Below are 5,811 nucleotides of genomic sequence, written 5' to 3' on the forward strand. Positions count from 1 at the left end.
TCCGTTCTTGTTGAGCTTGAGCGCGATTAAGGCTCGATAAACTCGTTTGGTACTCATCCTTTCGACGAGCTCGATTAAGGCTCGATTAACTTGTTACCAAGGAAAACAAATGTCCCATTAATGTTTATCCTCATAATTATTTTTTGCCTATGATTTCCTGAAAAAAACTTCAACTTAAAAAAATAATAATAATAAGAGGTTCATATGCCATTCATGAGGATAAACCAACAACCATGTGCAAAGAGGTTCTCATTTAGAACACCTTACCTATCACAATGAACAAAATTATATCTTTCTCTGAAAAAAATCAAAAAATTTAAAGCACACATGAGCAGGTTTTGTAGATAAAGCATAGACTAGCGAATGCATCTGCTCCTGAATTGCTCCCGATGGTGAGGGCCGCCTGAGACTGTAGACTGCCTAAATCTTGCAACTAAGATGTTTGGTAACGATTTAGTGTGCAATGGCAACCACTGACAACTTGCGGATGGCAAATTCACTCACTCTGTTTGTTACTACCAACCACGGAATTATGCCAACCTGCAACGATTTCAGCATATTTAATTCAAATTTGACAACGAGTTCACAGTCCAAGCAGTTCAAACTTAAAAATTAATACCCGAATGGTATTGCCAGCTGCATTACCGCCACCCCAGAATAACAGCTTTCCTAAAAAAGGAAAATAAAAGAACAGAAAAACATGAATCTTACAGAACTGCGAATACATTACCACAAACAATTCAACCATGGGATGCACAGTGATGGGTGATACTTCAGACAAAATTACAGGAAAAAAAAAAAACTAAAGTCCGGATGACCTCACTGCTCAAGTTCAAAGACCAGTTTAGATATATATAATCATGTAACTGACCACAGGAACCACAATAGTATGGTAAAGCATAAAAGTTTATCAAGATGCACCCCAGTTGTCCTTGGTTAAGAGGTAACATCAAATCAGCAGCTACTACGAAACAAAATTATTGGAAACTCTCCAAAAACTGCATCTTACAAACATATACTTCACTTTTTCATATCTTTGCCAGCAGACTCTTTATGTGTGTACATAAATCTAAGGGTCATCAGTTACTAAGTTAATTCTGAAATCAGCCAGTCACCTTGCAGTTCCCAACACAACCAAACAAAAGAAATTTAGAACTTCTAATGTCATGATGCATAACATGTACTATGAGATGATTATATTGGTAAGATATTGATCGCAAAGAAAAGAGGGCAAGTGGTTTCCAATTTTCAAAACAAACGGTAGATGATATCATGATGTTTTTACGTTAGTGTGTCCCATAAATCAAATCAAAGACTTCAAACAGTTACCTTAAAAAAAAAAAAACCCTTTGCTTAAAGTATAAAAATGTCGAAGTGGATTTCAGTTACATTAGCCAGCTTTTGGTGGAAGCTATCTAGGTTTCAAAGCACAAAGGCAGTCACCAGCTTAACTGCAACAAGACACCTTCCAGGATGAGTAAGACATCAGAGCCACATAGGTAAGTGAATAAATATGCACTACTCACATTTTCACATTCAGACTTTATTTTTGTTTCATCTCTCCTTAAAATCAAAATAAACATCTACAAAGTTCATGACCTATGCTTCAATCTTCAAGATCACCAGCAATATGTGCATCTACAAAAGTTTCCTTGAAGCATCTTCAAACCAAAAGACTAGTATCTTCTCTCTCCTAAGAAAAATGGGCATAAATTGAAGAAGGACCAAAACCTACCAAGAGGCTGCAAAAGATGAGCAGGAATGACTGCTATTGAGGTGCTCCAGAACTACCAAATTAGTCCAACATATATTACACCCCGTACATTAGTTCACTATACCAGCACGACTATAAACAAGCTGTTGACATTGGCTCCAATGGTGGAGAAAAGATGGTCTCCAATAAATATGAGCATGTGTTTGGTGATAGCTCCTGCAAGGAAGATGACACAATTACAACAAGAACATAAAGAAGAAACTCCCTACGCAAATGGGCTAAAACCGCAGACAAAAGTGAAGATGCAATAATCACTTCAATAATGTGAAATTAGTTATAAAATAAGCATTCCATGAAAGGCTCTCTCCACCAGGCCTAACTTTTGAGTCGTCCCACTGAATCATTAGATGTCCACCACGCATGAAGCGAAAGGCAAACTCAACCATTTAAAGCAAGTAAACAAACTTGCTTAAGTTAATAGAGTGCAAAATTTTGAATTTTCAACTACGCCGTACAGTAAATCAATGAATCACTTGATTAAACAAGCAAGAAATGCAACAATGAACACATCCACCAATTATTTTCGCAAGGACAATTTTTGACTCAGTTCTGAATAAGCAAATACAATTTGCTAGCATTTCCAGTACCATGCAACTGAAGAATTTGAATCGGAAGGGCAAGTAGGTCATGGCATGACTTTTGGAGCACCATGCCCCTCTATGCTGAAATCCAGTAGCGGATTGACAGTTGCAAGCTTCATTGAAAGAAACTAAATGGAAAACATAATTAGATAGTATGTATTCTACTTCATAAAGAACGGAACATCAAAATGACTAGGTTCATTACACTTCAATAAATCCCATATTTTTCTCTCATGTACACAAGCCGCTTAAAGAACATATACACTAAGGCACAAATCATACTTACAGAGTTGAAAGATTTGACAGCAAACCGAAAGAATTAGGTAGGTCTCCTGTAAAATTGATGAAAGATAAATCCCCTGCCATGACATTACAAATGCTTTAATTGGTAAAATGTAACATAACACAACATGGTCGTAATTGAGTAATGAACATGCCCACTTAAATTGTAACATAACACAACATGAAAGTGTCAGAGAGGCTTTAAGTTTTAGCTACATATATGGCCTCAGAAAAAACATTTTACACATACGTAACGATATATATAACAGTGAAGAACAGAAGAAATAAAAAAAAACATTGACATCAATGACACTTGAAGACAGAGAAGTGCATAAGATTAGACCTTCAATGGTCTCCATGGTGTCATTATCTTCTACCAAAAACATCGTGAGTCACAACACTAAGAAGATTTTGCAACGCTCGTCAAGTGGAAGTGCAACAAATGTGACAAAGATATACCTGAAAGCCCAAAAGAAGTGTAATATTGATTCAACTAAAAAATTGAGAAACGTACTTTCTTTTGCAGGAAATGAATTACATATTGCATGTTGGTAAAGAGAACACAGCCATTGAGCCAAGAAAGTGAAACCAGTAAATATAGAGCTAAAAGAACTTTGCATGCCATCCAAAAATGAAAAAGGAAAACAGGAAACAAGTCACCAAAAAACCAAGCAATGAAGAATGACTTCAAGAAATAAGCTCCATCTCTGAGAAAAAAGAATTGTAGCCTCACCTATGTGAACCATTCAGTGTTATGGCTGCAACTTTGTGATCCTGAAATCTATGAAATTATGATCAAGTTAGATCCTGAGAACATTGAAGTTAAACACTGCTAAACACTGCTGGTTCCAAAGAAAAGAAAAAGTCCAATTAAAATGCACAACCTTTGAACCGGTATTGCAACTATTTAGTGCAACGGACTTGTTAGATGTCATACAGGCTCCTCCATCAACAGTTTTCATACTATTTCTGTTTGTTCTTGCAAGGGCCCACTGCATCATTAAGTATTACTGTCTAAACCAATACAAATAACTATGAGTATTTATTATATGAGACAACGGAGGCAAAGACAATATATGAGTAATTCCATCAACAAGACCCAAAAAAGTAAAATAAAATTATCATAGATTGAAATATCTTACTGACTCAAGAAGGAACACAAGTAACAATGTCAAATAGCAACGCTCACACAATTTAAGTTCTTCACTGTTCATCACCACAAGCCTTTGCAAATCAACCATAGGCTTAAAAAGGACCAGCCAACAGTTTCCAACATGATACGTTGTAATCACCCCAAATTTTTCTAAAAGATTATGATGTTTTATCCAAGTGCGAAATTCAAATTTAGGCACAAGATTCAAATCCAAAATACAACTCTTAGATCCAAATTAAATCCAAAATACAACTTTCAGATCCAAATTAAATCTAAAATACTATTTTCAGATCCAAAACCCAAGTTCAGATCCAAATTGATCATTTAAGACTCATTTGCCCCTCCTTTTGACAAAAAAGTCTCCTTTTAGAGGGTGATTTTAGTCTTTTTGGGTGGACAAGACCAAATTTGCCATTCCTTTTGACAAAAAGTCTCCTTTTAGAGGGTGATTTTAGTCTTTTTGGGTGAATAAGACCAAATTTGCCCTTCCTTGACAAAAAGTTTCCTTTTAGATGATGATTTTAGTCTTTTTAGGTGGACAAGACCAAATTTGCCCTCCCTTTTGACAAAAAGTCTCCTTTTAGAGGGTGATTTTAGTCTTTTTAGGTGGACAAGACCAAATTTATCATTTTTTTTACAAAAAGTCTCATTTTAGAGGGTGATTTTAGTCTTTTTGAGTGGACAAGACCAAATTTGCCCTTTCTTTTAACAAAAAGTCTCCTTTTAGAGGGTAATTTTAGTCTTTTTGGATGGATATGACTCATTTGCCCTTTCTTTTGACAAAACAATCATCATTTAGAGGGTGAGTTTAGTCTTTTTAAGTCAAAAAATTCAAATTTAGGGTTTTGGCTCTAAAATCCTCTATAAATACCCTCCATATCCCCCCTCATGGGCAAGATTAGCCCTTGGGAGAAACTCTAGTGTATTCTCAATTGAAGACTTAGAATTTCTCTTGAGCTCTCTCTTTCTCCCTCTTCCACTCTTTAACTTGGAGCAAACTACAACCCTCTTGGAGACATCATCTTAGAGCTTCACTCAAAGGGGATCTTCAAGTGAAGGTGTTCATCTTCCTTAGGTCATTTCTCATTAGAGGTATGTAACCATCATCCCTCTCATTTCTCTTTCATTTTCTCTTCTCATCTTCATCTATCTATGTCAAAGGGAATAGCACTCAACCTCTTTTTAGAGACAAGAGGCTATGCTCAAGCGCACCGGGGGCCATGAAAAGATGAGATGATATTTTATTTTATGATTAAATCATGTTCTTTTAAGCATTCTTGTTGTTGTTGTTCTTTCTCTTCGTTAATATCTTTTTGTTCTTTCTTCTCTTCAATATATTCTTGTTGTTGTTGTTCTTTCCCTTCATGAATATATTCTTGTTGTTATTGTTATTTCCTTTCTTTAGTATATCCTTGTTCTTGTTATTTTCTTTTCTCTCTTCCTCCTCTTCTCATAGCCAAAGGAGATAGCACTCAATCTCTTTTTAGAGACAAGAGGCTATGCTCAAGTGCATTGGGAGCATGAAAAGATGAGAGGACCTTTCATTTCATGATTGAATCATGTTTCCTCTTTTATTGAATATAGCATTGTCTTTCTTTCTTCATTTTCTCATTTTCATCTTCCAATGGCCAAAGGAGATAGCACTCAATCTCTTTTTAGAGATAAGAGGCTATGCTCAAGTGCATTGGGAGCATGAAAAGATGAGAGGATCTTTCATTTCGTGATTGAAGCATGCTCTCTTTTATTAAATATAGCATTGTTTTTCTTTTTATATTTTTTCTTCATCTTCATCTCCCCATGGCTAAAGTAGGTAGCATTCAATCTCTTTTTAGAGACAAGAGGCTATGCTCAAATGCACCGGGAGCATGGAAAGATGAGATGATCTTTCATTTTAATCATGTTCTTTCTTTTCATGAATGCATTCTTGTTGTTCTTTTGCTTCCTCATATTTTCCTCTATTTCTTATTTCCCTATGGCCAAATGAGATAGCTCTCAGTCTCTATTTTAGAGTCAAGAGGCTA

At 35.7% G+C, this 5,811-nt stretch overlaps 1 long non-coding RNA gene across 1 annotated transcript; it reads right to left on the minus strand.

Annotated features, from left to right (window-relative positions):
- Positions 1 to 286: 286 nt before the first annotated feature.
- Positions 287 to 1,782, minus strand: LOC116246425 (uncharacterized). Its single transcript, XR_004170682.2, has 3 exons — positions 1,736 to 1,782; positions 620 to 669; positions 287 to 540 (listed from the first exon to the last, which is right to left on the minus strand). It is a non-coding gene; the product is annotated as an uncharacterized LOC116246425 (long non-coding RNA).
- Positions 1,783 to 5,811: the final 4,029 nt, after the last annotated feature.

This window comes from Nymphaea colorata, chromosome 1 (assembly GCF_008831285.2).
Source record: "Nymphaea colorata isolate Beijing-Zhang1983 chromosome 1, ASM883128v2, whole genome shotgun sequence".
In the NCBI taxonomy this organism is placed as follows: Eukaryota; Viridiplantae; Streptophyta; class Magnoliopsida; order Nymphaeales; family Nymphaeaceae; genus Nymphaea; species Nymphaea colorata.